Here is a 13231-nt window from a genome sequence, read left to right on the forward strand (position 1 = left end):
TGTAGCTCTATCCCTTATAAAACAAACAAACAAACAAAAAACCCTCTATCCCTTTTTTTTTTTGCAGTTTTCTAAGTTCTGTTAGTACATTCAATCAGACTAATATCAAGTTTTAGTGGGCTGTGTAGCCACTCAAAGGAATCTTTACCTGTTTTTTTTTTTTTTTTCTCTGATCTACTGTATTCTGTGTCAATCTAAACTCCCTCAGTTTCAAACTGGAGAAGGATTACTCTATATAAATCCTTTCACAAAACTTATGATAGAAGTACTGGAAGATTAAAGGTAGAAAATAATGTATGTGGGGAGGTGCAAATTCCATCAACTCTAGATCATGCAAAGGTTCATCTTTCTTTATTTCTGCAACTTGCTTCTACACCCGTTTATTTTTTATTTTTATTTATTTATTGTTGTATTTTAAGGAGGGGCCTACAGGGTGTTCAGGGTCTCACTACTAGATCAGATTCATAGTGATCTGCCTGTTTACAGACTCCCAAGAGCTGGGATTATAGGAGTGCGCCACCATGCCCAGTCTCAATTGCTGTCTAAGTGCGCCCTGGAGGCGGGGCAGATACGGCAGGCCTGGGGATTTAACCCTGGCCCCTGCACCTGCTTGCAAGCATTTTAGTCTGCTGAGCTATTTTGCAGGCCCTCTGCACCCATTTTAATCATTATTGTTAGACTGTGTTCCTCTCATGAAGGAGCACTTGATATGATAAACTTTCATGTTTCTTACTAAAATCACTTTATTGAGAAGTTGACTTTCATTCCTACAATTTCTTTTCTTAATAACAGAAACCATAAATGTTGCCCTATTAAACTTCTTTTGAAATGTGAAATTGTGTAGCATGCATTTAATGCCTGAATTCTTTCGAATTCTTGCTGTGCCAGCAATTCCTGAATAAAAGAAATAAGAAAATTAGCTAAATAAATAGATGATAGAACAACTAATTTGAAGACAACATTATGCAATGCAACAAATACTGTAAGATTTGTATTATTTTGTTTAGTGATATACTGTATCATCTGTAATATTTCTGTTTTAATATTATTTTGTAGTCTCTTTTAAAAATAAACATTTTAAAATAAATAAACAGATGAGAGCAAGACAGGTACTCTCTGCTCTGACTGTCATTCAACATTAGTTTCCACATGAGATTGGATCCTGTGATGAGATCCTAATGTTATAACAACAAAAATGAGGAATCCAAGTGGAATCCTATTGATTATTATTTCTAAGGATTAAATCGTAATTTCATGATCCCTTAGGTTTGGAAAAGCCTTGCTAACTAGATAAACTAATGCATTATTATAGGATTTATTACATTTAATATAGCATTAATACTGTATTTAATCTATCCTAACTGCCTATTGTTACATGAAACATTGACATCTGTTAATAAATAGAAACTGTTGTTAATTGAAATATAACACCATTATTGGATTACATTCTATGAAATGAAAATTTAATTCTTAGTTTTATTTTATACTTAATGCCTTTTACAACTTACATTAAATGAAAGATAAATCATACAAGAGATTTCTAATACTATTTCACATTAAGAGTTTAACTATACTTTTGCCTCAGACTTTCTGGTGTTGATGTTATTCCAAAAATCTTATCTGCTGCTCCATCAATACCATTGAGACTTCAGAGTCTCTAATGAATGATGTAGGATTTTCTTCCATCCAGTAACATCTTTTCTCTAACTTTTGGCAATGGCGTATTCAAAATCTTTTTTTAAAAAGAGAGAGAAAAAATAAAAGTGATGCACAATAGGACTGGGGAGATATCTCAGTGGTTTAAGTGCCTGCCTGGCAAGTACAAGGTCCTAACTTCGATTCCCAATACCAAAGAAAAATCCAGCTCCTGATGGACACATAGCTGAGTTCTACAAGAAATTTAAAGATCTAATGCCATTGCTTCTCAAATTCTTTAATGAAGCAGAAAGGGAAACAATACTCCCAAACTCATTCCTGGAAGCAAGTATAATCCTGACACCTAAACCACAGACGATTTCAACAAAAAAGAGAATTGCAGGCCAATCTCCCTAATAAACTATACACACATCCTCAATAAGACACTGGAAGATAGAATGCAGCAAATATCAAAAAGATTCTACACCATAACCAAGTCAGATTCATCCCAAGGATGCAGAGGTCATCCAACATACGCAAGTCAATAAATGCAATACACCATATCAATAGAACAATGGACAAAAGTCACTTGGTCATCTCAATAGACACAAAGTATTTGACAAAGTCCAACTCCCATTCATGAAAAAAACCCTAAAGAAAGTTGAGGTTGACTTTCTCTCTATCTGATAAAAGCCATCTATGACAAATCAACAGCCAAATCATATTAAATGGTCAAAAATTGAGGGTTTTTGCTCTGAAATCAAGAATAAGACAAAGATGTCCACACTCACTACTAGTAGTCAATATACTTCTGGAAACATTAGCCAGAGAAATTAGATATGAGAAAGAAATAATAGGAATAAAGATTAAAAAAGAAGAAATTAAATTATCATTTATTTGCCAATGACAATTTTCTGCATAGAAAATCCCCAAAACTCCAGCAAAAGACTTTTAGATTTAATACCCAGATTCAGTAGAATAGCTAGACACAAAGTCAGTACTCAAATATTAATAGCACTTCTGTATGCAAATAAACACATTGAGAGAAATTAGGGAAACAAAACCTTCCACAATAACACAAAAAGAAAGGAAGGAAGGAAGGAAGGAAGGAAGGAAGGAAGGAAGGAAGGAAGGAAGGAAGGAAAGAAGGAAGGAAGGAAAGAAGGAAGGAAGAATGCCTGGAAAACAAATGAATAAAGGGCCTAAGAGATCTTCACATTGAAAACTATAGTATTTTTTTTCAGAAAAAATTGACGTTGAAGAGGATATCAGAAAATGGAAAGATATCCCTCATTCTTGGGTAGGAAGAGCCAACACAGTGAAAATTGCCATACTTCAAAATAGCTATACAAATTTAATTTAATTCCAACCAAAATACCATTAGTATACCTCACAGGACTAGAAAAACAGTCCTAAAATTCATTTAGAACCAAAAGAGACTTAGAATGGCAAAAGCAATCCTGGCCAACAAAGGCAAGGCAGTGGGCAATCCAATCTCTAAACTGAAATTATACTACAGAGCTATTGCGATTAAAAACAACACAGTACTGGCAAAACAAAGATGTAAGCATAAATAGAACAAAGCAGAAGATGCAGAAACAACTCCAAACATGCTCAGCCACCTGATTTTTGACAAAGGGGCTAAAACATTCACTGAAACAAAGATAGACTCTTTAATAAATGCTACTGGAAAAACTGGCTTTCCACATGCTGAAGATTAAAATTAGACATATATCTATCACCATGAGCTAAACTAAGATCAAAACAGATCAAAGGTCTAAATATTAAAATGGAAACACTAAATCTGCTGGAAGATAGAACAGGTAGACTTCTGGAAGTTATGGGTGTGGACAAAGATTTTGTGAACACAACCCCAATTGCACAGGAATTATCACGAAGAGCTAGGATCTCATTTTGTTAAAATGCTTCAGATAGGAAAAGAAATGACTGGGGTGGGAAGATAGCTCAGAGATCTAAGTGCCTGCCTGGCAAGCGCAAGAACCCAGATTCAGTCTCCGGTACCTACGTGCTATGGGGGGCCCGGAACAACCCCTGAAATCAGGTGTGGTGGTACACACCTGTAATCCCAGTGCTGGGGAGACTGAGGCAGGAGGATCACTACGTTTCCAAACTGTGTAGTAAGACCTTGTATCAAAAGAATAAAAATAAAATAAATCACCAACAGAGTGAAAAGATAGCCCATAGAATGGGGAATAAATTTTACCTGCCTTTCTTAGACAAGGACCAATATTTTAAATATATAAAGAACTCAAAAAATACCCCCTTTAATTTAAATACAGAATCCTAAAAGAGCATCTGAAATGAATAGATGTCTCTCAGAAGTACAAATAGAAGGGGCTGGGGAGATGGCTCAGTGGAATAAGCACTTCCCTGGCAAGCGCAAGGGTCTGAGTTCAATCACCAGTTCCGGAAAAAAAAAAAGTACAAATAGAAAATAAATACATGAAAATATGTTCAATATCACTAGTCATTCAAGAGATGAAAATGAAAACAACACCAAGATTCTATCTCACTGCAGAAAGAATAAGAAATCAAGCAGTAGTAAATGTTGGGGAGTCTGTGGGGGGAAAGGAACCCTTTTCCTCTGTTGATGGGGATGTAGAATTGGCACAAAGAAACTGGGGGTAGAGACCCCAATGTTCCCCTTCTATCTTCATGAAAGAATTAAAAGCATCATACCACAATGAAATATGTGCACCCGTGTTTATAGTAGCAGTCTGTAATAGTGAAATCTTGGAAATAACACAAATACCCATCAGTTGAAGAATGGATAAAAAATATGTGACTTTTTGTATATAATGGAGTATTACTTAGCCATAAAAAAGATATAATTGAGGCATTTACAGCTAAATCGATGGAACTTGAGACCATACTCATGAGCAAAATAAATCGAATGCACATGGGTAAATATTGCATTATCTCTCTGGTCTGAGAAACTGAAAATATAAGTAAGAACAAAAATGTGCAGTAGATATTGGGAAATAGGAAGAAACTGTTCAGAAGGAACAGGAAGGGAACTAGGAAGAACAGAGGGGGGAAGAGAAAAATAAGGAAAAAAGATGAAAACTGAATTGTGTGAATGGGGAAGGAAGGGAGTTTGAAAGGTGGGAACGGAAATAAGGAAAGGAAAAAGAGAAATCGATCTATATCATGTACAGACACATTTCTATAATGAATATGGTCATTATGTGAAATAAATTATACTAATAATCTTTTTTTTTTTTCTGTACCGGGGATTGAATTTAGTACCCTGCGCTTGCCAGGCAAGCTCTTATTCTACTGAGCTATCTCCCTGGCCCCTACTAATAATCTTAAATAAGCTTTGAAAATGAACAAAACAAAGTTCTTGTAAAGATGTTTTCTAAACATGAGTCAGTCTTGGTGTTTCAGAAGACAGCATGAGAAATATTGGTAGATTCTTGGATTTTAAAAAGCCTTTACAAATACATTCTCACCTGTAAATATAAATGACAGAAAAAGTGGAAAGTATGAGAAAGTGGAAAGTTCTCATCCAGAGGCAAATCTGGGTAATTCCTAGTAAGATCTGATGAGCGGTGTGACTGAGCAGGCCCCAATTCCGGCCCTTGGGAGAAGGGGCCGCGGGACCGCGAGGAGCAGCCCGCCAGGTGTGCGGTGAGGTCCTGTCTCAGAACAAACAAACTACAAAAAAATGTAGTTTTGCTACATTTATTTCCAGCCTCCTTTCCTACTGCCACCTTGTGTGGATACAGTTTAAAATATCATTTAAGTTAATAAAATTTAGTATTTTTTCTATGAAGGATTTCTGTAAAAACTGAGATTTCTCACGACCCTGGAAAGTTTGTGGGAGAAACTTGACAGCCTGTGGCTTATTTTTGAGCGTTATAGTTAAAAGTCAGTATTTAGAAGACCACTGGGTTTGCTAAGGTATGGAATACTGGTAGAGAAGATTTCTTGCCTCCTTGCATGTCATTAAAACTAAAGGAAAAAAAAAATAAGTAAATTCACCATAATGGAAATAACTGGAAAAAAATATTAGCAAATCACATGGTAAGTACATAGGAGCTTATTTAGAAAAAGATGAACCTCAGGGATGAGAAGATCTAAACACAGCCAAATTTACACTGCTGAGTACATAAAAGATGGAACTGAGCAACACCAAGTACCTCTGGACCTGGATGTAAACTGAGTTAAAATGTCTGAAATAAGGATTCAGACCTAATAGCTACTGGAGCTGCCTGGACCGCACCTTGACCCACAGCCCCTCTCCTTGCTCTTGCTGGAGATGCCTCACCCACATCCTAATGGAAGACTCACCTGGAAAGACACAGGTGAAGCAATGGGTTCTCTACCAAAACCGGGACAATTCAAAGATCATCACGCGACCAAATGTTGGAGAGAGGACATGAAGCCCCTCTCACAGCGTTCTTCCTTCACTGGGCTCCAGAAGTCCAGTCAGATGAGAAAGTCTACCCATAGCAATCCATTTAGCTCAAGCAAAAAGGAGAAAAAGCCCAGCACAGAGGATTTCTCAAGAATCAGCCCATCTCACCCCACAGGAGAGTCCAGTATCAGTAAACCTAGGCATACTCAGAGCTTTCCAGTGTAGTTTTAGATTTTCAGTCTTAAAAAAGTTAGCCAAGTAATACCGGTAAAGTTGCCAGATCTAGCAAATAAAATTACAGGATGTTTGGTTAAATTGAAACTAAGTATAAACTATGAACCTGTTTTAGTATAAGTATGTCCCAGGCTAGAATATATCCACTGTTTCACTTATCTATAATTTAAACTTAATTAAGTACCCTGTATTTCATCTTGCAACATGACCAGTAAGACAACACCACCAAAATCTTCATAAGAAATCCTTGATTAGTATTCTATAAGTGAAGTATCACTTGAGTATGAAGATAGAATATCTTATATTCTATAAAATTATTAAATCATTTTATAAAATCATCAAAATGTCAACAGCATTTTCCTCAAGATAGTGAGATTTCAAATGGGTTTGGGTTTTTGTGTTTGTATTAATGTTCTTAAGTCATCAACATAATGAGAAAAGTTAAAGCTATTTTCATTTAAAAAGTAAAAGAATATAAAATAAATCCATATTAATACGATGAGCTGTAAAAGGCTCAAGTCAATAACTTCTGAGGAGAACCTACTAATATTATAGACTGCTAGACAGTGTTAGATTGTTTAGTTGAATTCAAACACCTATAGTATTTAGAGGCCAATAGAATATTCACCTCTGACAGGACAAAAACAAAGGGATACAAAGGAAAGATCATTTTGTATTTATATACACAAAATAGTTAGGATAAATTTACATCTACTTTTGCTTAATTCAATGAGAAGAAAGAGGTGTAGTAACAGTGTTTGGACAGAATATCCTGTCTGCTTCTAGTACTATGGATAACCACTAAGAAGATAACAATGTACAGTGTATTGACTATCAAAACTGTCCTATTAATCATCTGTGAAGCAGTCTCATTCATATTTATTTCTCAATTTAAAAAAAGTAAAAGAAATTAGGTAGCCATACTTTTTCTGTCACCTCTGGCTTATAGCAATGTAACTCTGTATTTGTCCATAGATAACTTGGGTCGTTTTTGTACTCTGGAAACTGAACCTACGGTCTTGTATTCTAGGTAAGCACTCCACCATTGAGCTATCCCCTGAGCACTTTTTACATTTTATTTTGAAAGGAGGCCTTTTTACATTTTTCTTTTGAAAATACAGTTTGTATATTTTAACAGGAGTTCTTGCCAACTTGCCAAGTCTGGCCTTGAATCTGTGGTCCCCCTACCTCAGTATTCTAACAGCTCGGAATGCTGCTCTAATAACTTTTAAAACATACATTTTATTTTAAATGTCAGGAGACATATTGTCAAATATTGAGGTTATTTAAAATAAATTCTGAGCATGGAAATGAGAAACATTATTTATGATAAGGACCCAGCTGAAAAATAGGGTCAAATTGTTAAAAGAAAAATTTTATTTTTTTTATTATTTATATAACAAAACCCTGAAATCTTGGCCTTTATAGATAATTTAGGGTTTTTAAAAAGTGAAGGCTTTTTCCCTAAAAGCATTTTTTAAAAGGATTATGAAATATGACTGCGTATTATATGTATGATGTGTACTTGTCAACCAAGGTTTGCTTTCCAAGCAGGTGGAGTGCAGGGCAGTGGAAGCCGGCAGCTGCCCGCTCTCAGCCCTCTTCCACCCATCTGCTGCCTGTGCTGGAAATTCTCCCAGCAGAGATCCAGTCCTTTGGATTCAAAGCCTCTCTTGAAATGCCAGATCTCAGAATATAGGTTAAATATTAGCAAAGGCCTTGGTCTGCATTTACTGCTAACTAAGATAAACTTGACATTTGAGGAGGAAAATGCACCAGAGGAGAGCTACCAGGATCAGTAGCGGATCTTCGAAATAGAAAACTCAATTATCTGTCCTTCACTTATTTTTTTTTTTACTGTACCACCTCTGTCAGTAAGGCCAGTCAAGCCATTCAGCTACAGAAAGGTGAAATATATGATACAGAGGCATTTTTATTAAATTTAAAACATTTAATGTCCTGCCAGAGAGGAAACTGACAAAAGATTATTGATGAAATAATATGAAAGTTAGATGTAATTCTAAAGAAATGGGGATATACACATCCTATTATAAATCATTGATTATATTTTGCCTCTTTTTATAACATTTTCCCTGCAGTGCCCATTGTTGATTTATATTAATAAAAATAACTGAAAATTCATGCCAAATGCCCAAGGAAAATATTACAAAGCCAGGACATTACCTACAAGATTACTTCTATTTCTGCCCAGAAGAGTTCAAAAGCTTTATATCACTCAGTGGCATATTTCATTTTAAGCAGCCTCGTCTACTTTCATCTCTGTGCTATGTATAGCATGCTGAATTATCTTCATAAGATCAAAGGGAAACTGTACTTTATTTACAAAGGCAAATTTAATGGGTAACCAAGGTACTTATTTTATTAAACTGACCAGTCCCTTTGAACTACTATCTTCACTGATCCATTGACCATGCTCTAAATTCAGAGGCTTCCTTGAATCTGGAAAATGTTCTTAGCCTAATTGGTGTACTTTCTTTGAACTGCATGCCATGGGTTTTACTGTTCTATAAGTGTACCTCAGAGGTTCCTTCAGGACTCATGAGTGCTACAACCCTTTAGAAAACAACATTAAAACAGAAACAAAGAATAAAATCAGCACTACAAAACAAAAAATATTTTATCTCAGTATCAATAATGGAAGTACATGATTATGATATTGGTAGCTCTTCCAAAACTGATGCGCTTGTCTGTGTTTGTCTGGCCGTGGATCAAGTTATGGTGCTCTCTTTGACACTTGCTCAAGTGGGAAATGTTCCTGCTTTGTTTATTCCTTTAACATAAATGTAGAAGTCACTATACAGCAATACAATGCAGTGGAAATAACATAGATTTGGGGACTCTGCATTTCAATGTACCATAAATGAGCAGGGTGATTTTGTTAATGTCTCTGAATCTCAGATTCCTTATCTTCAAATAGGAAATTGCTTTTGGTGATAGACATCAGTCCTTCTCATCAGTATTTCTGTCTCGTGTTTGGGGACATATGAAGGAATTGCATTCTTTTCCTCATTGAATTTATGCATGATGTTGTTACTTGATTTGATCAATGAGGTGCGCGTGAAAGTAATGTCATTTCTGGGAAGAGGTGCTTATTGACATTGTGAAAGTTTTCAGAAATGCATTTGTTTTCTAGTACAATTTTGGAAGCAGGTGCTAATATGAGATTGAGCTGCAAGGCTATGCTACTGTGGGGACAGGTGGCCAGGAGACTCACCTGGTCTGAAAATCTCACTGCTTTAAACCACTGAAATTCGTTACTACTGTGGGTTCCGCCCATCTCAGCTGAGCCATCTGTTTGCAATCAGTACAAAAATTAAGTGAAATAAATAAAACATTTAGTCGAGTGTTTATTACATTAGCTGATTAATAAATGCTGGTTTTTTACCTTCTTTTCTTTATGAATACATTAAAGAGGTTGGGGATGTAGCTCAGCAGCACAAGTGCCTGCCTGGCAAACACAAGGTCATGAGTTCAATTTCTGGTACCAAAAAATAAAATGAAATAAATGTTATCTTATAAGTACACTAGAAAGAAAAAGTGAACCTGCTACTATAGTTTGTAGTAATAGAAAATTAATAAAATCCACTAGCTCCTTCCACCCTTGTTTGTTTTCTGTCCTCATACCTTGTTCATCTTTTCCTATGGATCATAGCAAGCAGCTATTTGACCCAAAGGTAAAAAAAAAAAAAAAAACAAAACTTTCTCAAAGACTTTAAGATAGATCAAAATCAACTGGACTTGGGTTTCTTGTTCTGTTCTGGAAGGCTGCAAGGATAATCTCCTTCGGTGCAGCAACTTTTGACAACTCCTCATGAACAATGGTAGTGGCAGAGTGTTTTCTGTTGTTTATTTCAGGTTACAGTTCTGTTGGGTCTGATTGGCCTGAGTGTCAGCTGGAAGTCTTTCAGACTTGAGTTGATCATAAATGAGATTCTTAAATATACTTGCAGGACCTAGAAATTGAAAGCATATGAAAATAATATAAAATGACACTTTAGTGAACGTAAGAACTGGCCCTCACAATATTTAAAATAATGAATAGTGCCCATGTATAGACAACTGACCATGCACCAGGTACCTGGAAAGCTATTCTTTATGTAATCTTCTTTACAACCTTGTGAAGTAGGCATTGCACTTAGTAATGGAAAAGCTGTTTAGAGAAATTAACTCACTAGCACCCCCAGGGAGTAATGAGAAGAAATGAGTGTCCAAGAACCCTGACTGTAAAGCCCATATTTTTAAATATTTCCAGGACCATAGTTATATCTTTTTATTAAACAATCCTGTCAATTATCAAGTCAATGGTTATAGAGTTATACAAACAGATGAGTCTAATTTGGTGTCTTATACATCTACTCAATCTCCACTGGATGAGGCAATCATGTCCCACATACTTCAAAATAAATAATGTTGAATAAAGGAAACCAAGAAGCTGAACTGAAAGCACATAAAGGAAGGATGCATTACCTTAAAATATGCAAATGGAAAACTGACATTATTGTCAATGTCACAAGTCACCTTTCTGAGTAAATATTTACCTCTGGGGGGGAAAAAAATAATAATAATATGGGCTGGAGTCCTGCATTTCTTTAGAGGAAAGAGAATGGTTTTTGTTTGTAAATTTACAGGAAACTAGAATGCTTTCCTGAAATTGAAAGGAGTAAAAAGGAAAGTCAAAGGCCAAAGGCCTGAGGCTTCTGCAGTCTAGAGAGTTCACAGCAACAAAGCTGAAAGACTTACCCTGGAAGGCTGAGGAGTCTGTGCTGAAAGCTGAAGATACCGCAGCCCAAATGGGATGGCCAAGACAGGAGCTCCTCTGAAGGAAAAGGAAAGACTTCCTTCTTTTGTCCCTTTCTACTCTGTGCAGGCACAAGCCTATCTGTTGGCACCACCCACACCTGGGGTGGATCTTCTCATCTCACTTTGTTGCCTATGTGTCAATCATCTGCAAACAAACTCAGAGTTTCCTAATCTACTAGATATAATAGCAGATGTCTAAGAGAAACCTGAAAAGTGCAGGAAGCCTTGCAATGTTGCTTTCCTGAAGGAAAATAATTAACTATTGAGATTATAATATCCTGAAAGATTAATCTTTAATATTAAAGGAGAAATGAAGACCTTCTATACTAAGGATAAACTGAAGAAATTCACGATCATCAAGCCCGCCTTGCAAAAAAATACTTAAGCGAATCCTAAATAGAAACAATCCAGACCACATCTACAAAGCCAAAGAAAAAGTGAACTTTACTGGGAAAGTAGTTAAGCGAGTGCAAAACAGAAAAAATAAAATTAAACTCTAAATATAACAAAATGCCACTAATTAATTAATATATTTTAATAAATATAAATAGCCTTAGCTTTCTAATTAAAAGACAGACTAGCAGATTAGGTCACAAAATAAGACCCTAATACATAGTGCCCGCAAGGGACACATTCATTTTTCAAAGTCATGTAGACTGAAAGTGACCGGATGGAGACAGTCCAAGCAGCTGGAGCCTGAAAGCAATCAGGAGCAACTATATTTATAGCCAATAAAACTGACTTTAAAGTAAAACATATCAGGGGAGACAAAGAAGACTACTACACATTGTTAAAAGGGAAGAATGACCAAGAAGAAAAGACAATTCACTAACAAAAAGTGACCACTGTATTTATATACTGTATATATCACAAACACTCCAGATTTCATAACACAAACATTATTTGAAATAAAAGGGTAGACAGGTACCATGAATTTAACAAGTCTCTATGTATTTTATTCTATCAAGGCAGAATACAAAGTCTTCATTAATCCATGGAATTTTCTTCAAAATATGCTATATTTTAGGCCATAAAACATGTCTAAAGAAATAAAAAAGAATTCAAATAACTTCATGCATTCAGATAAAACTAGAATCAATAACAACCACCATGGCTGGCCAAATAGCTCAGCCGATTAAAGCATCTGCAAGTAGGCGCAGGGGCTGGGGGTTCGATCTCCGGGCCTGCTGTGACAGCCCTGCCCCTAGGGTACCCTGAGAGGGCAATTGAGATTGAGCATGGTGGTACACACCTGTAATCCCAGCACTCAGGAGGCTGTAAACAGGAGAACCATTACGAGTCCTATCTAGTAGTAAGACCCTGAACACACTGTAGACCCTTCCCTAAAAAATATAAAAAGAAAAAAAAAAGTAGCAACCCCCTCCAAAAAAAAAAGCTATACATAAACAAGGAAATTAAAAAATTCACTGTTGATTGATCAGTGTATCATTAGAGAAATCAAGTAGGCAATTACAAATTTTCTAGACTCAAATTATAATGGTAACAAAATGTATAAGCATCTATGGGACACCATGAAAGCAGTTCTAGAAGGTAAGTGCATAGCTATGAATACCTACACTAGAAAATCAGAGACATCCTAAATAAGAAATATAATGAAGCATCTCAAGGTCTTAGGCAAAAACAAATCATTCACAAAAGTAGAAAAAGAAAAAAATGTAATGAAGATCAGAGTGGAAATGAAATATTGAAACTAAACTATTACAAAGCATGAATGACTCAAGCGTTGGTTCTTTGAACAGAAACAAGATCAAAAAAGCCTTTACCAATATATAGAAAAGGCTCAAGTTAACAAAAGTAAAGGCAAAAAGGTGAAATAAAACCATAAATTCAGAGGATTTTTATTCATTATTTTGACAACACATACTCCCGTAAGTTGAAGAAGTGGATAAATTCCTAGACACATATGTTTTACCACAGTTTTACCATGAAAATGGAAAAGAGTAAGCATATAAATACAACCAATATGGTTATTGGAATTATAAAAGATCTATGACTAAGAAAAGCCCAGGACCCAGTAAATTTACCACTGGGTTTTATCAGATCATTGAAGAAGAATTAATGTCAAAACTTTTCAGACAGGCAGTTTGAATCGCGGTGCGGCGGAGGAGTAGAGGTGGGCCTCGCTGCGTGTCCAAC

This window comes from Octodon degus, unplaced genomic scaffold (assembly GCF_000260255.1).
Source record: "Octodon degus isolate 3935 unplaced genomic scaffold, OctDeg1.0 scaffold00170, whole genome shotgun sequence".
Taxonomy (NCBI): Eukaryota; Metazoa; Chordata; class Mammalia; order Rodentia; family Octodontidae; genus Octodon; species Octodon degus.